This window comes from Oncorhynchus tshawytscha, linkage group LG33 (genome assembly GCF_018296145.1).
Source record: "Oncorhynchus tshawytscha isolate Ot180627B linkage group LG33, Otsh_v2.0, whole genome shotgun sequence".
Taxonomy (NCBI): domain Eukaryota; kingdom Metazoa; phylum Chordata; class Actinopteri; order Salmoniformes; family Salmonidae; genus Oncorhynchus; species Oncorhynchus tshawytscha.
Window position 1 is genome coordinate 43,102,260 of NC_056461.1, and position 24,650 is coordinate 43,126,909.

The 24,650-nt window shown below is 42.7% G+C and overlaps 1 pseudogene; it reads left to right on the forward strand.

Moving 5' to 3' along the window:
* Positions 1 to 5,017: 5,017 nt before the first annotated feature.
* LOC112230722 overlaps positions 5,018 to 24,650 on the forward strand; it is a 238,180-nt pseudogene continuing 218,547 nt past the window's right edge.

Here is a 24,650-nt window from a genome sequence, read left to right on the forward strand (position 1 = left end):
ACATTCATCTTCTGCACATCTATCACTCCAGTATCTCTACTTGCACATTCATCTTCTGCACATCTACCACTCCAGTATCTCTACTTGCACATTCATCTTCTGCACATCTATCACTCCAGTATCTCTACTTGCACATTCATCTTCTGCACATCTATCACCCCAGTATCTCTACTTGCACATTCATCTTCTGCACATCTATCACCCCAGTATCTCTACTTGCACATTCATCTTCTGCACATCTATCACTCCAGTATCTCTACTTGCACATTCATCTTCTGCACATCTATCACTCCAGTATCTCTACTTGCACATTCATCTTCTGCACATCTATCACTCCAGTATCTCTACTTGCACATTCATCTTCTGCACATCTATCACCCCAGTATCTCTACTTGCACATTCATCTTCTGCACATCTATCACCCCAGTATCTCTACTTGCACATTCATCTTCTGCACATCTATCACTCCAGTATCTCTACTTGCACATTCATCTTCTGCACATCTATCATTCCAGGGTTTAATTGCTGTATTATAATTATTTAGCCACTATGGCCTGTTTATTGCCTTAACTCCCTTATCCTACCTCATTTGCACACACTGTATATAGACTTTTTCTATTGTATTATTGACTGTATGTTTGTGATTCCACGTGTAACTCTGTGTTGTTGTTTGTGTCGCACTGCTTTGCTTTTTCTTTGCCAGGTCGCAGTTGTAAATGAGAACGTGTTCTCAACTTGGCTACCTGGTTAATTAAATATAGGTCAAATAAAAAAATATCTTGACCATGACAGGTTTGCTATCTAGTGTTACACCAATAAGTTAAGACTCCTCGACTTGCTCAATCGCCACCTTATTCAATAATAGATCTAACACCATAGTAAACTTCAAACTCGTCATTAAGCTCGAGACCCGTTGTCTGGACACCGCCCTGTGCAACTCGGTCCTTGACTTTCTGACGGCCACCCCTAGGTGGTGAGGGTAGGAAACAACATCTCCACCCGCTGATCCTCAACACTGGGGCCTCACAAGGGCACGTTCTCAGTCCTCTCCTGTACTCCCTGTTCACCCATGACTGCGTGGCCATGCACGCCTCCAACTCAATCATCAAGTTTGCAGACAACACTACAGTGGTAGGCTTGATTACCAACAACGATGAGACGGCCCACAGGAAGGAGGTCAGGGCCCTCGGAATGTGGTGTCAGGAAAAAACCTCACACTCAAGGTCAACAAAACAAAGGAGATGATCGTACACTTTAGGAAACAGCAGAGGGAGCACCCCCCTATCCACATCGATGGGACAGTAATGGAGGAGGTGGAAAGTTTTAAGTTCCTCTGTGTACACATCACGGGCAAACTGGAATGGTCCACCCACACAGACAGCATGTTGAAGAAGGCGCAATAGCGCCTCTTCAACATCTGGAGGCTGAAGAAATTTGGCTTGTCACCAAAAACGCTCACAAACTTTCACAGATGCACAATCGAGAGCATCCTGTCGGGCTGTATCACCGCCTGGTACGGCAACTGCTCCGCCCACAACCGTAAGGCTCTCCAGAGGGTAGTGAGGTCTGCACAATGCATCACCGGGGGCAAACTACCTGCCCTCCAGGATACCTACACCACCCGATGTCACAGGAAGGCCATAAACATCATCAAGGACAACAACCACCCGAGCCACTGCCTGTTCACCCCGCTATCATCCAGAAGGCGAGGTCAGTACAGGTGCATCAAAGCTGGGACCAAGAGACTGAAAAACAGCTTCTATCTCAAGGCCATCAGACTGTTAAACAGCCATCACTAACTCAGAGAGACTGAAAAACAGCTTCTATCTCAAGGCCATCAGACTGTTAAACAGCCATCACTAACTCAGAGAGACTGAAAAACAGCTTCTATCTCAAGGCCATCAGACTGTTAAACAGCCATCACTAACTCAGAGAGGCTGAAAAACAGCTTCTATCTCAAGGCCATCAGACTGTTAAACAGCCATCACTAACTCAGAGAGACTGAAAAACAGCTTCTATCTCAAGGCCATCAGACTGTTAAACAGCCATCACTAACACAGAGAGACTGAAAAACAGCTTCTATCTCAAGGCCATCAGACTGCTAAATAGCCATCACTAACACAGAGACTGAAAAACAGCTTCTATCTCAAGGCCATCAGACTGTTAAACAGCCATCACTAACACAGAGAGGCTGAAAAACAGCTTCTATCTCAAGGCCATCAGACTGTTAAACAGCCATCACTAACTTAGAGAGGCTGAAAAACAGCTTCTATCTCAAGGCCATCAGACTGTTAAACAGCCATCACTAACTTAGAGAGGCTGAAAAACAGCTTCTATCTCAAGGCCATCAGACTGTTAAACAGCCATCACTATCTCAGAGAGGCTGTTGCATACATACTTTAATTACTTTAACACATGTATCACTAGTCACTTTAAACAATGGCACTTTATCTAATGTTTACATACCCTACATTACTCATCTCAAATGTATATACGGTACTCTATACCGTCTACTGCATCTTGCCTGTGCCGTTCAGCCATTGCTCATCCATGTATTTATATCTACATTATCTTATTCATTCCTTCACACTTGTGTGTATAAGATCGTTGTTGTGAAATTGTTAGATTATTACTGCACGGTCGGAACTAGAAGCACAAGCATTTCACTACACTCGCATTATCATCTGCTAACCATGTGTATGTGACCAATAACATTTGATTTGATATGATTTAGATGAGGTTAAGGGTTTAGTGAGTGTCTAATATCTTGAGATATTTTGAACCTGCCTATTGCGAGTTACCGATTCTAAAGCTGACCGAAGCTATATGTTAAAACCTGTTAAGGTATAGGGGGCAGCATTTTCACTTTTGGATAAATAGCATGCCCAATTTCAACTTCCTGCTACTCATGCCAGGAATATATGATATGCATATGATTAGTAGGTGTGGATAGAAAACACTCTGAAGTTTCTAAAACTGTTTCAATTATGTATGTGACTATAACAGAACTTATGTAGCAGCCAAAACCCAGAGGACTAACTGTTCAGAATTCTTTTCCTTTTTTGCCTCTGACCGTTCCCTCAGTTGTCTTTGCCAAGGGATATTTGATAGGAACCATTTTACAGTTCCTACGACTTCCACTGGATGTCACCAGTCTTTGGAATTTGGTTGAAGTTAATCATTTGTGCAACGAAGAAGAAGCACATCCTGGAACAAGGTTACACTGTTGAGAGTTGCGCAAGAGGGAAAAAGGAGCATGGTTTGTTTACTTGCTGTATTGAATACAGATTGCCCCGTCTACAATTGGATTGATTATTAACATTTAAAAATACCTAAAGTTGTATTACAAAGTAGTTTGAAATATTTTGGCAAAGTTTATAGGCAATTTTTGAAATGTTTTGTAGTGATGTTGTGTTTTGGGAAGCTGTTTTTGTCCGGATCAAACAGGCTTTATAAATGGCCATTTTGGGTATACATGGACGGAATTAATCGAAAAAAAGGACCAATTGTGATGTTTATGGGACATATTGGAATGCCACCAAAAGAAGCTCGTCAAAGGTGATGCATGTTTTATATTTTATTTCAGCGTTTTGTGTAGCGCCTGCAGGGTTGAAATATGCTACCCTCTTTATTGACATTGTGCTATCCTCAGATATTAGCTTCTTAACGCTTTCGCCGAAAAGCCTTTTAAAAGTTGTTGGCTGGATTCACAATGAGTGTAGCTTTAATTGAGTATCTTACATGTGTGATTTAATGAATGTTTGATTTTATATCATTATTTGAATTTGCCGCGAATTTTCCCTGTTTTTTTCCCCCAAGTGATACGCAAGCGTCCCCTATACCATAAGAAGTTAAGGGTGTCAGTTATTTATTTTACTGTTGCAGCCGACCTGTATACGGTTGAGTCATCAGCGTACATAGACACGCAGGCTTTATTCAAGGTCAGTGGAAGGTCATTAGTAAAAATAGAAAACAGTAATGGCCCTAGCCGGCTGCCCTGCGGTACATCACACTCAACTGAACTTGCATTAGAGAGGCTTTCATTAAAGAAAACCCTCTGTGTTCTATTAGCTAGGTAACTCTCAATCTATGATAAGGCAGAGGATGTAAATCCATAACACGTAACGTTTTTTTTTCAGTAAATAGATTTTCGATCAATGTTATCAAAAGCTGCAATGAACAAACATCTCCCAGAAAGGTTCTTATTATCAATATCTTTCATCCAATCATCAGTCATCTGTGTCAGTGCCGAGCATCTTGAGTGCCCTTCCAAGCCTATTGCTGAACGCTTGGTTTCGGTTTATTTATAACAATCTGTAGCCTATGTAGGCCGACAGTCATCAACAACCCCAACCATGTTAGAACATTGAAATGTCATAGGCTATTGAAATGGGACATTTTTGAAAACCCATGTAGGCCTATTTGCATACCACTTATTTCCTTAATTCACAGTATTTTTCTAGTGTCCTCCTCTCTTCTGGGTGTCATCTCTGTCTATTCACAGGGTCTTTTCTATCCAGGCCTCTTGGGAAGTCCTTACCCCTTTGAAGTAGAAATTAAAAATGGTTAATAAGGTAAGGGTTAAGGTTAGGTTGAGGGTTAGGTAAGGGTTATGATTACTGTTAAGTTTAGGGTAAAAATAGGGGTTAAGATTTTAAGGTTTTAGGGCATGGACGTCCCAAGGATCCCGCATAGCAATAACCATATTCACAGTCTCCCTCGCGCTTTCCTTCCTCACAATCATCCAATAGCCTGTGGATGTGGGCGGGAGCTCTCTCACACCGGTCCCCAAGTGCCTGAAGTTAAAACTGTGCGCGCAAATGTCTCATTGGGAATGCCGCTCTGTCACATTGACGCATGTATGGAATTTCACTCAGTCTCTCATTCATTTTTCTGTCTCCCCCTCTTCTGTAACGGATTTGAACTGTAGGATAGGATAACAACAACGGACTGGACACTTCTCCAAAACATACCGTTTAAAAGCGTTTGTGTTGGATTATATCCACTGACTCCCATTATGCTACTATTTTATAGATTGATCCTCATTGCCGCGTCGCTGTCGGATAGCGGCGTGGCACAGCTCACAGATAGCTACGGATTATCTTTCCCGTTGAGGTCAGAACTGTCTGAGGATGCGATACTGGTGGCAAATAACGGAATACGCGTGCCTTTCGGGAGATCCGTTTTCATTGATCCTGTCAATGATTTGGTGATTCAAACGCAACCGGGGGACCGGTGCAGTATCACCGTTCTGGATAACCAGCCGCTTTCCCAGAGACCCGGGCAACTGTCTCCCAAAAAGTTTCCGTGTGATTTCGGTCCCAACGACGTCACCTACTCCCACTTCGGCTCGAGGAGTCTGGCTAAGGACAGAGTGAGGCTACAGCTCAGGTATGATACTCAAACCGAAACCGTTATCATCCCATTCATGACGGAGGTAGAAGTGGTTTTTACGCAACTGGAGGTTCTCACCAAAAACATGCCGCTGACCGTTGCTAAATTGAACGGCGTTAGTAATGCCATTGATAAAACGATTTTGGAATTCACTTATGACAGAAACTCTCAAAAATGCAAGGTGAATTCTTTAGCGAGAGGTAGCGCTCTCCCCAAGTATGGAAGACTTGTAGATGATGGACTCACTAAAATAATGGACTGTGACGAATTCATTCAATCTGACATCCGTTACAAGCACACGTTTGTTCACAAATCCCCCAACAGAGACTATGTGCCCATGGTTGTTGAACTATGTGATAAAGAGGGAAACAAAGTAAAAGAGGAGTATTTCCAACTGATGATCCATATCAAGGAGGGAGAGGCGAACACTCCTCCTAAACCCAGCTTCATGGCAATGCTGATGATGGAGGTGAGTCAGTTTGTGATGACAGCTCTGACCACTGACATGCTGGCTGCGGAGGACCTTGAGTCGAACCCTGATGAACTTATCTTCAACATCACCTCCCCCCTCTCTTATGAGGATGGTTATATAGTTAGCACGGATGACAGGAACCTACCCATCACCTCGTTTTACCAGAGTGACCTACGGGACCTGAAAATAGCCTACAAGCCCCCCTCCCTGGACTCAGACATGGAGAGGATCTTTCAGATAGAGTTTGAGGTGGTGGATCCGGACGTGGCTGTCTCACACCCCTTTGCGTTCATGATTGTGGTGAAGCCGATTAACTCTCTGGCGCCGGTCGTGACGCTGAACACGGGTCAGCTGCTTTATGAAGGTCAGTCCCGCCCCCTTTTCTCTACCCACAACCTGGAGATTAGTGACGAGGACGACCTGGACAGCGTTACGGTAACCGTCGTTGACGGGCTCCGCCACGGCGACCTCACAGTCCTGGGGTTGCGCAGGAAGTTCTTCACGGCTGCCGACCTGAATACGGGTGTGGTCATCTATCAACATGATGGCAGCGACACGTACAGTGACAACATCGTCTTCAGAATGACAGATGGCAAGAACCAGGTATATATCTTATTTATGAAAATGTTTAATTGTATCAAATAATTCAGGATTCATTGCTATTGATACCATGTAATGTTAGCTTAATGAGAAAATGACAAGAACAGAAAAGCCTGTGTAAGCTCCCAATTACTGTCTTTCATGAACAACTCAGTGGCCTTGTGGTCCTCCTTCAGATTGGAAGGTTTGGGGGTGGATCCCTGTGCTAATGAAAAGTTGAAAAATCAAATCAAATCAAATGTTATATGTCACATCCGCCGAATACAACAATGCTTACTTAAAAGTCCTTAATTAACCAACAATGCAGTTTTATGAAAATAGAGTTAAGAAAATATTTACTAAATTGGAAAAATTGAAAATATAATAAATCATTTATTTAAAAAAAGTAACAATAAAATTGAAAAAATAATAAATAATTTATTTTTAAAAAGTAACAATAAAATATCAATAGCGAGGATACAGTTGAAGTCGGAAGTTTACATACAGTTAGGTTGGAGTCATTAAAACTCATTTTTCAACCACTCCACAAATTTCTTGTTAACAAACTATAGTTTTGGCAAGTCGGTTAGGACATCTACATTGTGCATGACACAAAAACATATTTCCAACAGTAGTTTACAGACAGATTATGCGTCTTCCAAATGCACAATGACCCCAAGCTTCCAAAGTTGTGGCAAAATGGCTAAACCTCTTATGGCTGGGGGGCAGTATTGAGTAGCTTGGATGAATAAGGCGCCCAGAGTAAACTGCCTGCTACTCAGGCCCAGAAGCTAAGATATGCATATTATTAGTATTGGATAGAAAACACTTTGAAGTTTCTGAAACGGTTTGAATGATGTCTGTGAGTATAACAGAACTCATATGGCAGATAAAAACCTGAGGAAAAATCCAAACAGGAAGTGGGAAATCTGAGGTTTGTAGTTTTTCAAGTCATTGCCTATCGAATATACAGTGTCTATGGGGTCATATTGCACTTCTTAAGGCTTCCAATAGATGTCAACAGTCTTTAGAACCTTGTTTGATGCTTCTACTGTGAGGAGGGGGGAATGGGAGCTGAATGAGTCAGAGGTCTGCCAGAGTGGCATGAGCTGATCATACGCGTTCACTTGAGAGTTAGCTATGTTCCATTGCATTTCTACAGACAAAGGAATTCTCTGGTTGGAACATTATTGAAGATTTATGATAAAAACATCCTAAAGATTGATTCTATACTTTGTTTGACATTTTTCTACGAACTGTAATATGACTTCTCTTCTGAACTTTCGCCTGGCCTTGCCCGCGCGTCGTGAGTTTGGATTGTGTAATAAACGCACAAACAAAAAGGAGGTATTTGGACATAAATTATGGACTTTATCGAACAAATCAAACATTTATTGTGGAACTGGGATTTCTGGGAGTGCATTCTGATGAAGATCATCAAAGGTAAGTGAATATTTATAATGCTATTTCTGACTTTGCAGATATCTGTATGGCTTGTTTTGTTGTCTGAGCGCTGTACTCAGATTATTGCATGGTGTGCTTTTTCGGTAAGGTTTTTTTGAAATCTGACACAGCGGTTGCATTAAGGAGAAGTTTATCTAAAGTTCCATGCATAACAGTTGTATCTTTTATCAATGTTTATTATGAGTATTTCTGTAAAGTGATGTGGCTCTCTGCAAAATCACTGGATATTTGGAATCAAAACAATACTGAACGTAATGCGCCAATGTAAACTGAGATTTTTGGATATAAATATGAACTTCATGTTACACATACATGTATTGTGTAACATGAAGTCCTATGAGTGTCATCTGATGAAGATCATCAAAGGTTAGTGATTCATTTTATCTCTATTTCTGCTTTTTGAGACTACTCTCATTGGCTGAAAAAATGGCTGTGTTTTTCTGTGACTAGGTGCTGACCTACCAAAATCGTTTGGTGTGCTTTCGTCATAAAGCCTTTTTGAAATCGGACACTGTGGTGGGATTAACAACAAGTTTATCTTTAAAATGGTGTAAAATACTTGTATGTTTGAGGAATTTTAATTATGAGATTGCTGTTGTTGTGAATTTGGCGCCCTGCACTTTCACTGGCTGTTGTCATATCGATCCCGAGATCTAAGCCATAAGAAGTTTTAAGGACAACAAAGTCAAGGTATTGGAGTGGCCATCACAAAGCCCTAACCTCAATCCTAGAGAAAATGTGTGGGCAGAACTGAAAAAGCGTGTTCAAGCAAGGAGGCCAACAAACCTGATTCAGTTATACCAGCTCTGTCAGGAGGAATGGGCCAACATTCACCCAACTTATTGGGAAGCTTGTGGAAGGCTACCCGAAACGTTTGACCCAAGTTAAACAATTTAAAGGCAATGCTACCAAATACTAATTGAGTGTATGTAAACTTCTGACCCACTGGGAATGGCTTGCAATCAAGGTCTTGCTCCGGAAAGCGTAACTACACAGTTGTCCGGAACAGCTGGTGCTCTCATGCATGCTTCAGTGTTGCTTGCCTCAAAGCGAGCATAAAAGGCATTTAGCCCATTTGGAAGGCTTGCGTCCCAATACTTCTCTGCTTGGCACTGTGATAGACTAGCATCCTCTCATGGGGATGTACATGTACATTAAGCTTCCTCATGCTACAGAAACAGGAGATAGGCTGTGGGCCATTCTGGCTTGAACAAGGCTTTACCACCTTAATGACCACACTAATTTGTGTTCTTTTCATTCTTACTTTATCAGTCCAGCACCTACGTTTTTAAGTATGTCGTGGTGTCGCTGTTGTTAGTAATAAGAGGGGGATCCAGTGCATTGTGTATTTCTATAGACCTTATTGAAATAAACCTCTCTCTCTCTCTCTCTCTCTCTCAGGTGGAGTTCCTGTTTCCCTTGACGATTGTTCCCACGGACGACGAGCCTCCCATCATCAACGTCAACACTGGTCTTGTGCTCTTCAAGAACCAGATTATGGCTATCTCTCCTCTGATGCTCAGCGCCGCTGACATCGACTCAGAAGATTCCACGATCAAATTCATGATCGAGCCGCCATTCTCGACCATCGGGGGCTTGCTGCTGAGGCAGTCTGACGCCCCAGAGGACCCCGAGTCATGGAAGTTCAACGCTGAGGATGAGGTGTATGAGAAGGAGGTGACAGAGTGGCTGCAGAAAGACATCACAGATGGGAAGGTGTTCTATAAACACACCGGACCACATAACACTGACACAGTCATAGATCAGTTTGTGTTCAAAGTTCATGACGACAATGACCCGCCTAACGAATCGGGCGAGAGCACGTTCACCATCAGGGTTCTACCCATCGACGACCTTCCCCCTGAGCTTTTTCCCGGTACCACGCTCCAAGTGACTGTTCAGGAGTACCAGCTGACTCATTTCGGTAAGACCATGCTTCTCTACACCGATCTAGACTCTGAGGAGCACGACCTGAAATATACAGTGATCCAGCCGCCAACAGACACAGACGAGAACAGCCCGGTGGTGTTCGGGGCCATTGTTCTGACTGAGAGCCCCGACACTGAGGTCAATGAGTTCACGCAGGCTCAGGTCAACCACCACAAGATATCCTACAGTCCTCCAGACCAGGAGCTGGGCATCACGGCTCACGTCCTCCAGTTCCGGTTCTCCGTCGAAGACACGGCCGGGAATAGCGTCGAGGGGTCTTTCAGGATTTTCCTGCAGCCAGTTGACAACAAACCACCACAGATCACTAACACTGGCTTGTCTGTGTTTGAGCAAGGCATGCATGTGATATCCAGTGCTGAGTTGGACACATCAGACCCAGACACAGACAGTAAACAGATATCGTTTACCCTCAGCCAGCCTCCGCTGCACGGCCAAGTCCAGCATGACTTCTCAGACCTACCCAAAGGGGGAGCTTTCTTCCTAGAGGACATCTCGGACAGGAAGATCATATACGTCCAAAATGGCGACGAGACAGTGAGCGACGTGTTCCAACTCGACGTCAGCGATGGGATCCATGTTGTCACGGTTAAAGTCAGAGTCGTCGTGAAGCCCGTTGACGACGAGACGCCGTCTGTCAGTTTACCGGCCGGGACGGTCGGTTCACATATGGACGTCCTAGAGAATGGAGCTATGGAGATCACTACGAGTGTCCTCCAGGGGTTGGACGAGGACACCGACGACCTCCAGCTGACCTTCATCATCGAGAATGCGCCAGTGTTTGGTGTCATCCTGGTTGCCGGGGCACATGCCATGAAATTCACCCAAGTCGACATCATCAACGGTTTAGTGGTGTATGCCCACACCGGTGGAGAGATTGGGCTGACGTCCATCATGGACAGCTTCAACCTCACCCTAACTGACATGTCAGATGATTGGTCAGTGGGCGGGAACAAGGTCAACGGTGTCCACGTCCGTGTCACAATCATCCCCGTTGACAACCAGGCCCCTGAGGTAACCGTGGGTGACCAGTTCATTGTTGTCGAAGGAGAGAAGTATGCCATCGGAACACAGTATTTAAAGGCCGAAGACAAAGACACAACCAGTGATGATATTCTCTGCACCATCATCGTCCAGCCCACGTCTGGTTATGTGGAGAACATCTCCCCAGCTCCTGGATCAGAGAGTTCACGGTCAGGGACGGCAGTCAGCGCCTTCTACATCAGAGACATCAGAGAAGGACATGTATATTATGTTCAGAGTATCCACAAGGGGTTAGAACCCGTAGAGGACAGGTTCACATTTAGATGCTCCGATGGTATCAACTTATCAAAAAGGCATTTCTTCCCTATTGTGATTATTCCGGCTAATGATGAAAAGCCAGAGATTTACTTGAGGGAGATAGTTGTGATGGAGGGGATGAATATAGTCATAGACACTCATCTCCTGAACGGAGCAGACACTGATATCCCAGCAGAGGAGCTGACTTTCATCATCTCCAAACTGCCCAAACACGGCTTTATCCTCAATCAGCTAGCCACAGGCTCAGTCCCAGTCATAAACTTCACCTTAGAGCAGATTAGGGAAGCTTCCAGTTTCATCTACGAACATGACGACTCTGAGACCACCGAGGACAGCTTTGACGTCATTCTAACAGACGGGAAATATTCAGTAGAGAGAACCGCCATGGTTATGATCATCGGCCTCGACGACGAGACGCCGAGAATGCTGGTTAATGTTGGTCTGGAGGTGGAAGTAGGTGAGGCGAAAGAGATCAACAACAAGGTCCTCAAAGCCACCGATCTAGACTCGGACGATGGAGCGTTGACGTATGTGATCCGCTTCGGTCCTGTTCAGGGTGTTCTTCAGAGGAAAACCCCATCTGGTTCTCTGGAGAACATCATGTTAGGCATGAATTTCACACAGAGGGATGTGGACAAAAGGTTGATCGTTTACACACACAATGGTCAGGAAGGCATCTGTGACCTGGTCAAGTTCGACGTCACCGACGGCATGAACCCTCTGATCGATTGTTACTTCTACATCACCATCAGGAGCATCGACATGGTCTTCCCAGACGTGGTCAGCAAGGGAGTCTCTCTGAAGGAAGGCGGTAGAGTAACATTGACCACAGATCTTCTCAGTACTAGCGATCTCGACAGTCCAGATGAACGTTTGGTGTTCACCATCACCAGAGCTCCAGTTAGAGGACACCTGGAGTGTAGTGATACACCATGGATCCCCATCGTGTCATTCACCCAACTCCAGCTGGCTGGCAGTAAAGTCTATTACATCCATACCTCGGACGACGAAGTCAAGATGGACAGTTTTGAGTTTGAGGTAACCGACGGTTACAACCCGGTTTTCCGTACTTTCCGAGTCGCTATCGTGGAAGTGGATAACAAGAAACCAGTTTTAACGTTTCACAGACTCGTGGTCACCGAGGGGCAGAGTAAACTCCTCACGCCATTCGAGCTGACCGCAGAGGACCAGGACACAGCTGACCTGTTGTTGAAGTTCACCGTCACCCAACCACCAGCGCACGGAAAACTCCTCTATAACCACACCTCACCGGTCACCATCTTCACCAAGCAAGACCTCAGCGAGAACCTCATCAGCTACAAACACGATGGCACCGAGACCTCAGAAGATTCCTTCTCATTTACTATGACCGACGGGACGCACACTGACTTCTACGTGTTCTCCGACACGGTGTTCGAGACACGGCGCCCACAGACAATGAATATCACGGTGGTGGCCATAGATAACAGTGTCCCTCAGCTGGTGGTGAATAAGGGCGCCCCGACACTGAGGATCCTGTCCACGGGGCACCTGGGGTTCCTCGTGACCTCCACGGTTCTACGGGCGTTAGACAGGAACAGCGTTCCGGCTTCCTTAGTGTTCCACGTCACCACGGAACCCAAGCATGGTTACCTCATCAATCTGGGCAAAGGGAACGACTCCATCGACACCTTCAGTCAAGGTAAGACACCAGCCAATCGGTATTATTGATTATTGATTGTTTGATCGATTGATTGCTTTGGGTATATGATTTCTTATCACTTAGTTATGTTGATTGATTGATAGATTAATTGATAGATTAATTGATAGATTAATTGATTGATTGATATATTAATTTATTGATAGATTAATTGATTGATTGATATATTGATTGATTGACAAATATATTGATTGATATGTTGATTGATATATAGATTCATTGATTGATTGATTGACAGATACATTCATTGATTGATTGATAGATTCATTGATATATAGATTCATTGATCAATTGATAGATTGATTGATTGATAGATTGATTGATCGAATGATCGATAGATTCATTAACTGATTGATATATTGATTGATTTATTGATAGATTGTTTGATTGATAGATTCATTGATTGATTTACATATTAATTGTTTGATTGATATATTCATTGATATATAGATGAATTGATTGATTGACAAATATATTCATTGATTGATTGATATATTAATTTATATATAGATTTTATATATAGATTCATTGATGATTGACAGATAGATTAATTGATTGATTGATTCATTGATTGATTCATTGAATGATTGATAGATTCATTTATTTATTGACCGATAGATTAATTGATTTATTGATAGATTCATTGATTGATTGATTGAATTTATATCATGATTTTCTAAAACAGTTGCTTATTTACTTTGAGGCTTTGTTCAAATCTATATAGCATATTAAAATCTATATTTAAAATGTACACCTGGTATTATTGGTAAGGCTTTGTCTTGGAAAGTCAGAATCTGAAACGATAATGGAACAATCACAGCTAAGCATTCACACATATATTTACACATTCCCTCTGTTCATAATTACTAGATAATGACTTAACCACCCAATGCATTACAAAGATTTTATTTAGATCGGGATAATTATTAATCTAACTGGCAAGTACTGGCTGGGGAATTGAAATGTTAATCTATGGGGGAGGGAGGTATTAGCTGCAATTTAGATGTTAATTACAGCCTTGCTCTTCAGAGTGTGATTAACAGGGGAAAATAGTGGCTGCGGTTGTATGTTAACTGCGAACCCCTGGTCTCCGCTCATCTGGCAATCCAGGCAGACTAAAGCAAATTCACAAGCTATTTTCAATATTACAAATATTATTTGACCTCAGGTCTGCATGGTGGGAACTGTAGTCCAGTGTCTGACAACCTTGTTTTTAACTGTGGCAGACCTTGACCATTTTTCTTCTTCAGCAGCAGCATACCTAAAATGTCCTTATGCATATTTTTAGTGGTTATGAACCTCATCTCATTTGATCCGCATTGCAAATAATCTATTTTCTTTGACACTTTTTTTAATAGATTAAATAGGCTCCAAATGTCCAAATCATCTGAAAGTATCTAAAAAATAATTGTGAAGCAAAAAAAATATTTGAATAAAAATGTTTTGAACATGATGCGTGACAAATGCTTACATCGGTCCCGTGAATTGAATGAGATTTGATTCCACAATGACACAACAGTAAATACTACAGTAACTCTTACAAAACAAATTGCAATTTTAAAACTACAGACTTTACCAAAAACACTACAGTAAATACTATAGTATTTAACCATAGTATACTATAATCTTTTTTTCATGTTGACCACAATAGTGCTCCCATGTCAAAACTCCATGTACATTCCACAGTACAGGTTAAAAAGTGAGTGTTCCAAAAAATGATCAAGACTAGGAGAAGTTTTGTGGCACACCTGAGAGTTCCAAAAGGCACACCTGAGAGTTCCAAAAGGCACCCCTGAGAGTTCCAAAAGGCACACCTGACAGTTCCAAAAGGCACCCTGAGAGTTCCAAAAGGCACACCTGAGAGATCCAAAAGGCACCCATGAGAGTTCCAAAAGGCACCCCTGAGAGTTCCAAAAGGCACCCCTGAGAGTTCCAAAAGGCACCCCTGAGAGTTCCAAAACGCATACCTGAGAGTTCCAAAAGGCACACCTGAGAGTTCCAAAAGGCACACCTGAGAGTTCCAAAAGGCACCCCTGAGAGTTCCAAAAGGCACCCCTGAGAGTTCCAAAGGCACCCCTGAGAGTTCCAAAGGCCCCTGAGAGTTCCAAAAGGCACTCCTGAGGGTTCCAAAAGCACGCCTGAATTCCAAAAGGCACCCCTGAGAGTTCCAAAAGGCACCCCTGAGAGTTCCAAAAGGCACACCTGAGAGTTCCAAAAGGCACACCTGAGAGTTCCTAAAGGCATACCTGAGAGTTCCTAAAGGCACACCTGAGAGTTCCTAAAGGCACACCTGAGAGTTCCTAAAGGCACACCTGAGAGTTCCTAAAGGCACACCTGAGAGTTCCTCAAGGTACACCAGTTTGGGGAGATGTTTCATTCTGGGCTGCTTCCCAAATGGCAGTTCGGTACAGTGGCTTGTTCAATGAGACGAGCAAAGTAAAGGATCATGGGTAAGAGGTCAGAGTAAGTGTAGGTGTGTGTGCATGATTGTGTGTGTATGAGAGACGGCAATCAATCAAATAATGTAAGATAATTCTCTGTAAAACACTTTAGAAGTGTAGTGATCTGTGTAAGATAATACTCTGTAAAACTCTTTAGAAGTGTAGTGATCTGTGTAAGATAATTCTCTGTAAAACTCTTTAGAAGTGTAGTGATCTATGTAAGATAATACTCTGTAAAACTCTTTAGAAGTGTAGTGATCTGTGTAAGATAATACTCTGTAAAACTCTTTAGAAGTGTAGTGATCTGTGTAAGATAATTCTCTGTAAAACTCTTTAGAAGTGTAGTGATCTGTGTAAGATAATTCTCTGTAAAACTCTTTGGAAGTGTAGTGATCTGTGTAAGATAATACTCTGTAAAACACTTTAGAAGTGTAGTGATCTGTGTAAGATAATACTCTGTAAAACTCTTTGGAAGTGTAGTGATCTGTGTAAGATAATACTCTGTAAAACACTTTAGAAGTGTAGTGATCTGTGTAAGATAATACTCTGTAAAACACTTTAGAAGTGTAGTGATATGTGTAAGATAATACTCTGTAAAACTCTTTAGAAGTGTAGTGATCTGTGTCTTTATGTGACATGCGGAGTGTGTTGTAAACACATTGTAGAGACAAGTCTAGGATTCAAACCCAGTCATACTAGGAGGCGAGGAGAGAGGCACCGAGGTGTGGAGTGTTGTGCTAGATGGTATACATGTTCAAGTCGCGTCAGGAAGATTTTTTTTTTGCATTTTTGTTAACCTTAACCCTATTTTTCCTATCATGCTACGTTAATTATCCTAACCTGCTGCAAAGTTTCTCCTAACATGCTTACAAAAGTCAATTCTGTCCGTAGCTGAATGCCATCTAGTCAAAATCGCTGTGGAGGGAAGCCAAGACTAGAAACAGAGGCAGGCAGACAGATGGAAGCAGAGGCTTCTCTTTCTGGAAGACAGAAAATTCTTCTGACAGCAACCAGAGTGTCACTGTGTCTGGGAAAGGGAGATAGGGGAGAAGGGGGAGAGGGAGGGATATACAGAGAGAGAGAGAGCGAGGGGGAGAGAGAGGGTGAAAAAAAAGAGGGGAGGAGGGGAGAGAGGGAAAGAAAGGGAGGGCACGGAGAAAGAAATGGAAAGACAAAAGGAAATATGCAAGGAGAGAGAGGAAGAGAGAGATAAAGAGAGAGAGGGAAGAAGAGAAATAGATATGGGAGGAGAGAGAGACTCAGCAAACATTTCCATCAGAGGATGCAGCGAGGCGAAAGAGACACTCTTGTCTTTATTTACCCCTTCTACTACCCTGGTCTGGTCCCACGATGCACCTTGCTAAATATTTCATGACCTGAGTGCCCTACGGTTCAGAATGTTGACTTCTAGTTCTGCCAGGTCTCTGTGCCTTGTAGCTTCCATTAGGGGCTCATCTCAATACTTCTAGTTCTGCCAGGTCTTTCTGCCTTCTGCCTTACATTAGTATACTTTTAGATCTGCTATATCATGCGTTACGGCAGGGTCTCAATAGTGAAACTAACCCCCTCTCCTCGTCTCCTTTTAGATCTGCCATATCATGCATTACGGCAGGGTCTCAATAGTATAAACTAACCCCCTCTCCTCATCTCCTTTTAGATCTGCCATATCATGCATTACGGCAGGGTCTCAATAGTATAAACTAACCCCCTCTCCTCATCTCCTTTTAGATCTGCCATATCATGCGTTACGGCAGGGTCTCAATAGTGAAACTAACCCCCTCGCCTCGTCTCCTTTTAGATCTGCCATATCATGCATTACGGCAGGGTCTCAATAGTATAAATAACCCCCTCTCCTCATCTCCTTTTAGATCTGCCAAATCATGCGTTACGGCAGGGTCTCTAGTGAAACTTCGCCTTGTCTCCTTTTAGATCTGCCATATCATGCATTCTCAGGGTTTTGCTAACTAGGTCTCCTCGTCTCCTTTTAGATCTGCCATAGCTACATGCCTTACATTGAGGCTGTGTCTCAAAACGTCAGAGTTTCTTCTTCTCCTTGTCTTCTTTTACATATTGTCTCATTTTATACCAGGTCTATGTGCCTTGTGCTAGGGCCTCGTCTCAATACCAATACTTCAGGTTCTACCAGGTCTCTGTGCATTGTAGCTTCCATTAGGGCCCCATCTCAATACTTCTGGTTCTGCCAAGTATCTGTGCCTTGTGTTAGGGCCCCATCTCAATACTTCTAGTTCTGCCAAGTATCTGTGCCTTGTGTTAAGGCCCCATCTCAATACTTCTAGTTCTGCCGTGTTTCTGTGCCTTGTGTTAGGGCCCCATCTCAATACTTCTAGTTCTGCCGTGTTTCTGTGCCTTGTGTTAGGGCCCCATCTCAATACTTCTAGTTCTGCCATGTTTCTGTGCCTTGTGTTAGGTAAAACAAACATACAGTCATTAATACAGTAGAAACAAGTCTATATACGATGTGAGCAAATGAGGTGAGAAGGGAGGTAAAGGCAAAAAAAGGCCATGGTGGCAAAGTAAATACAATATAGCAAGTAAAACACTGGAATGGTAGATTTGCAATGGAAGAATGTGCAAAGTAGAAATAAAAATAATGGGGTGCAAAGGAGCAAAATAAATAAATAAATTAAATACAGTAGGGAAAGAGGTAGTTGTTTGGGCTAAATTATAGGTGGGCTATGTACAGGTGCAGTAATCTGTGAGCTGCTCTGCAGTTGGTGCTTAAAGCTAGTGAGGGAGATAAGTGTTTCCAGTTTCAGAGATTTTTGTAGTTCGTTCCAGTCATTGGCAGCAGAGAACTGGAAGGAGAGGCGGCCAAAGAAAGAATTGGTTTTGGGGGTGACTAGAGAGATATACCTGCTGGAGCGTGTGCTACAGGTGGGAGATGCTATGGTGACCAGCGAGCTGAGATAAGGGGGGACTTTACCTAGCAGGGTCTTGTAGATGACATGGAGCCAGTGGGTTTGGCGACGAGTATGAAGCGAGGGCCAGCCAACGAGAGCATACAGGTCGCAATGGTGGGTAGTATATGGGGCTTTGGTGACAAAACGGATTGCACTGTGATAGACTGCATCCAATTTGTTGAGTAGGGTATTGGAGGCTATTTTGTAAATGACATCGCCAAAGTCGAGGATTGGTAGGATGGTCAGTTTTACAAGGGTATGTTTGGCAGCATGAGTGAAGGATGCTTTGTTGCGAAATAGGAAGCAAATTCTAGATTTAACTTTGGATTGGAGATGTTTGATATGGGTCTGGAAGGAGAGTTTACAGTCTAACCAGACACCTAAGTATTTGTAGTTGTCCACGTATTCTAAGTCAGAGCCGTCCAGAGTAGTGATGTTGGAGCAGCAAGAGCAACCTCATTGATGTATACAGAGAAGAGAGTCGGTCCAAGAATTTAACCCTGTGGCACCCCCATAGAGACTGCCAGAGGTCCGGACAGCAGACCCTCCGATTTGACACACTGAACTCTATCAGAGAAGTAGTTGGTGAACCAGGCGAGGCAATCATTTGAGAAACCAAGGCTGTCGAGTCTGCCGATGAGGATGTGGTGATTGACAGAGTCGAAAGCCTTGGCCAGATCAATGAATACGGCTGCACAGTAATGTTTTTTATCGATGGCGGTTAAGATATCGTTTAGGACCTTGAGCGTAGCTGAGGTGCACCCATGACCAGCTCTGAAAGCAGATTGCATAGCAGAGAAGGTATGGTGAGATTCAAAATGGTCGGTAATCTGTTTGTTGACTTGGCTTTCGAAGACGTTAGAAAGGCATGGTAGGATAGATATAGGTCTGTAGCAGTTTGGGTCAAGAGTGTCCCCCCCTTTGAAGAGGGGGATGACCGCAGTTCTGCCATGTTTCTGTGCCTTGTGTTAGGGCCCCATCTCAATACTTCTAGTTCTGCCATGTTTCTGTGCCTTGTGTTAGGGCCCCATCTCAATACTTCTAGTTCTGCAAGTATTTGTGCCTTGTGTTAGGGCCCCATCTCAATACTTCTAGTTCTGCCATGTTTCTGTGTGTTGTGTTAGGGCCCCATCTCAATAATTCTAGTTCTGCCATGTTTCTGTGCCTTTTGTTAGGGCTCCATCTCAATACTTCTAGTTCTGCCGTGTTTCTGTACCTTGTAGCTTCCATTTTGGCCTCATCTCAATACAGTTAGTACAGTCTATATAAACACTACAGGATAGTACAGTCTATATAAAGACTACAGGATAGTACAGTCTATATAAAGACTACAGGATAGTACAGTCTATATAAACACTACAGGATAGTACAGTCTATATAAACACTACAGGATAGTACAGTCTATATAAACACTATTGTAAAACACTACAGGAGAGTACAGACTATATAAACACTACAGGATAGTACAGTCTATATAAACACTACAGGATAGTACAGTCTATATAAACACTACAGGATAGTACAGTCTATATAAACACTACAGGATAGTACACTGTAAAAACACTGGTAAATACTTCAGAATGCTACAATAACACATTACTAAAGCACACTGAACAAAAATATAAACTCAACGTGTAAGGTGTTGGTCCCATTTTTGATGAGTTAAAATTAAAGTTCCATGAAGTTTTCCATACGCATAAAAATATTATTTCTCTCAAATGTTGTGCACAAGTTTGTTTACATTCCTGTTAGTGAGCATTTCTCATTTGCCAAGATAATCCATCCACCTGACAGCATTGACAAATCAGATAGTCGATTAAACAGCACGATCATTACACAGGTGCACCTTGTGTTATGGACAATAAAAGGACACTTTAAAATGTGCAGTTTTGTCACACAATACAATGCCACAGATGTCTCAAGCATTGAGGGAGCGTGCAATTGGCATGCTGACTGCAGGAATGTCGACCTGAGCTGTTGCCAGATAATTGATTGTTAATTTCTCTAGCATAAGCTGCCTCCAATGTAGTTTTAGAAAATTTGGCAGTATGTCCAACCGGCCTCACAACCGCAGACCACGCCAGCCCAGGATCTCAGCATCCAGGCTTCTTCACTTGCTGGATCGACTGGGGGGGGGGGGCTGAAGAGTATTTCTTTATATAATAATGTAAGGACAGATGCTGGAGATGTGAAGCATGTACAGGGAGTGAACATGTAACTTATTCGGGGTAGGGGGCAGCATTTTCACTTTTCGATAAATAGCGTGCCCAATTTAAACTTCCTGCTACTCATCCCCAGAATATAAGATATACATATTGTTAGCAGCATGCCACCCTGCATAACACTGCTGGCTTACTTCTGAAGCTAAGCAGGGTCGGTCCTGGTCAGCAGCATACCACCCTGCATACCACTGCTGGCTTACTTCTGAAGCTAAGCAGGGTCGGTCCTGGTCAGCAGCATACCACCCTGCATACCACCGCTGGCTTGTTTCTGAAGCTAAGCAGGGTCAGTCCTGGTCAGCAGCATACCACCCTGCATACCACTGCTGGCTTACTTCTGAAGCTAAGCAGGGTCGGTCCTGGTCAGCAGCATACCACCCTGCATACCACTGCTGGCTTACTTCTGAAGCTAAGCAGGGTTGGTCCTGGTCATTTCCTGGATGGGAGACCAGATGCTGCTGGAAATGGTGTTAAAGGGCCAGTATCAAATCAAATCAAATTTATTTATATAGCCCCTCGTACATCAGCTGATATCTCAAAGTGCTGTACAGAAACCCAGCCTAAAACCCCAAACAGCAAGCAATGCAGGTGTAGAAGCACGGTGGCTAGGAAAAACTCCCTAGAAAGGCCAAAACCTAGGAAGAAACCTAGAGAGGAACCAGGCTATGTGGGGTGGCCAGTCCTCTTCTGGCTGTGCCGGGTGGAGATTATAACAGAACATGGCCAAGATGTTCAAATGTTCATAAATGACCAGCATGGTCGAATAATAATAAGGCAGAACAGTTGAAACTGGAGCAGCAGCACGGCCAGGTGGACTGGGGACAGCAAGGAGTCATCATGTCAGGTAGTCCTGGGGCATGGTCCTAGGGCTCAGGTCCTCCGAGAGAGAAAGAGAGAATTAGAGAACGCACACTTAGATTCACACAGGACACCGAATAGGACAGGAGAGGTACTCCAGATATAACAAACTGACCCTAGCCCCCCGACACATTAACTACTGCAGCATAAATACTGGAGGCTGAGACAGGAGGGGTCAGGAGACACTGTGGCCCCATCCGAGGACACCTCCAGACAGGGCCAAACAGGTGGCACTCTTTCCTCTGGTCTAAAAAAATATCCCAATACCCCAGGGCAGTGATTGGGGACACTGCCCTGTGTAGGGTGCGGTCTTTCGGATGGGACGTTAAACAGGTGTCCTGATTCTCTGAGGTCATTAAAGATCCCATGGCACTTATCGTAAAAGTAGGGGTGTTAAACCCGGTGTCCTGGCAAAATTCCCAATCTGGCCCTCAAACCATCATGGTCACCTAATAATCCCCAGTTTACAATTGTCTCATTCATCCCCCTCCTCTCCCCTGTAACTATTCCCCAGATTGTTGCTGCAAATGAGAATGTCTTCTCAGTCAACTTACCTGGTAAAATAACAGATAAATAAATATTTTTGGATAGAAAACACTCTGAAGTTTCTAAAACTGTTTGAATCACGTCTGTGAGTATAACATAACTTATGTAGCAGGCAAAACCCCGAGGACAAACCATTCAGATTTGTTTTTTGAGGTCACTGTCTATTCAATGGGTTTTCATTGAGAAATCAGATTTCTAAGGGACTTGTTTGCAGTTCCTACCGCTTCCACTGGATGTCACCAGTCTTTAGAAACTGGTTGAGGTTATTCCTTTGTGTAATGAAGAAGTACGGCCATCTTGAACAAGTGTCACATCATGTGTACTGTTAGATAGAGGCGCAAGATCAGAAAGCATGCTTGAGTTTGTTGTCTTCCTGTATTGAACACAGATCATCCCGTCTTCAATTTTATTGATTATTTACGTTTAAAAATAACTACAGTTGTATTACAAAAGTAGTTTGAAATGTTTTGGCAAAGTTTACAGGTAACTTTTGAGATATTTTGTCATGACGTTGGTCAAGTTGGAGCCAGGCTGCATCCCTGCACAATCATGAACAATCCATAGATTAGGGCCTAATGAATTTATTTTAATGGACTGTAGCTCAGTAAAATCTTTGAAGTTGTTGCATGTAACGCTTATATTTTCATTCCGTAATACACAGTGCCTCCGGAAAGTATTCAGACCCCTTGACTTTTTCCAAATTTTATTATGGTACAGCCTTATTCTAAAATGTATTCAATTGTGTTTTTCTCATCAGTCAACACATAATATCCATAATCACAAAGCAAAAACAGGTTTTCGAAATGTTTGCTAATTTATACAAAAAATATATATTTACATAAATATTCAGACCCTTTAATCAGTACTTTGTTGAAGCACCTTTGGCAGTGATTACAGCCGCAAGTCTTCTTGGGTATGACTCTACAAGCTTGACATACCTGTATTTGGGGAGTTTCTCCCATTCTTCTCTGCAGAACCTCTCAAGCTCTGTCAGGTTAGATGGGTTGTGTTGCTGCACAGCTATTTTCAGGTCTCTCCAGAGATGTTAGATCGGGTTCAAGTCCGGGCTCTAAGCTGGGCCACTCAAGAACATTCAGAGCCACTCCTGCATTGTCTTGGCTGTGTGCTTAGTGTCGTTGTCTTGTTGGAAGGTGAATCTTCGCCTTCCAGTGCTCTGGAGCAGGTTTTCATCATGGATCTCTCTGTACTTTGCTCCGGTCCTCTTTCCCTCAATCCTGACTAGTCTCCCAGTGCCTTTTACTGAGGAGTGGCTTCCGTCTGGCCACCCTACTATAAAGGCCTGATTGGTGGAGTGCTGCAGAGATTGTTGTCCTTTTTGGATGGTTCTCCCATCTCCACAGAGGAACTCTGGAGCTCTATCAGTGACCATTTGATTCTTGATGACCTCCCTGACCAAGGCCCTTCTCCCCCGATTGCTCAGTTTTGCTGGGCGGCCAGCTCTAGGAAGAGTCTTGGTTGTTCCAAACTTCCTCTATTTAAGAATGATGGAGGCCACTGTGTTCTTGGGGATCTTCAATGCTGTAGACATTTTTGGTACCCTTCCCCAGATCTGTGCCTCGACACAATCCTGTCTCGGAGCTCTATGGTCAATTCCTTCGACCTCATGGCTTGGTTTTTGCTCTGACATGCACTGGCAACTGTGGGACCTTATATAGAGAGGTGTCTGCCTTTCCAAATAATGTCCAATTAATTTAATTTACTACAGGTGGACTCCAATCAAGTTGTAGAAACATCTCAAGGATTATCAATGGAAACAGGATGCACCTGAGCTCAATTTAGAGTCTCATTGCAAAGGGTCTGAATACTTCTGTAAATAAAGTATTTCTGTTTATTTTTAAGTTATTTTTACATTTCTGTTTATAATTAATTATTCGCTTCAAACAGCATTTGAGGATATTTTCGTAACCAGTGTGAAGTCTTTCATGAAAGCTTTTCTCAATATCATCAAGTTCTGATTTGACAGCTCTTTGCATTTCACTGTTGTTTAAACTGACTCATCGTTTTTCTTTGTAATAAAAGTCAGTAACAATAGAATTAGTTATGAATAATTTTACTTTTCTCAAAACTCACGCTGTCTGCTACAGTATGTACTATACAAGTTGTAGAAACATCTCAAGGATGATCAATGGAAACAGGATGCACCTGAGCTCAATTTCAAGTCTCATAGCAAAGGCTCTGAATACTTATGTAAATAAGGTATTTATGTTTATTTTTTAATTATTTTAACATTTCTGTTTTTATAATTCAATTAATTATTGCACACATTTTAAATGATGCAAACGTTTCTAAAAATGTGTTTTCGCTCGTTATGGGGTGTTGTGTGTAGATTGCTCAGGAAATGTTTTTATTTGATCAATTTTAGAATGAGGCTGTAACGTAACAAAATGTGGAAAAAGTCAAGAGCTCTGAATACTTTCCAAAGACAACAGTTATTTTACTACAATATGTATTCTATAGTTAACTGTAAGTACTACAGTAAATACTACAGTAAATACTACAGTAAATACTACAGTGAATACTACAGTAAATACTACAGTAAATACTACAGTGAATACTACAGTAAATACTACAGTGAATACTACAGTGAATACTACAGTAAATACTACAGTAAATACTACAGTTTTCACTGTAGTGTTTTTCCTGACTTTAGACCACAAAAACACTACAGTGAATACTACAGTAAATACTACAGTAAATACTACAGTAAGTACTACAGTGAATACTACAGTAAATACTACAGTAAATACTACAGTGAATACTACAGTAAATACTACAGTAAATACTACA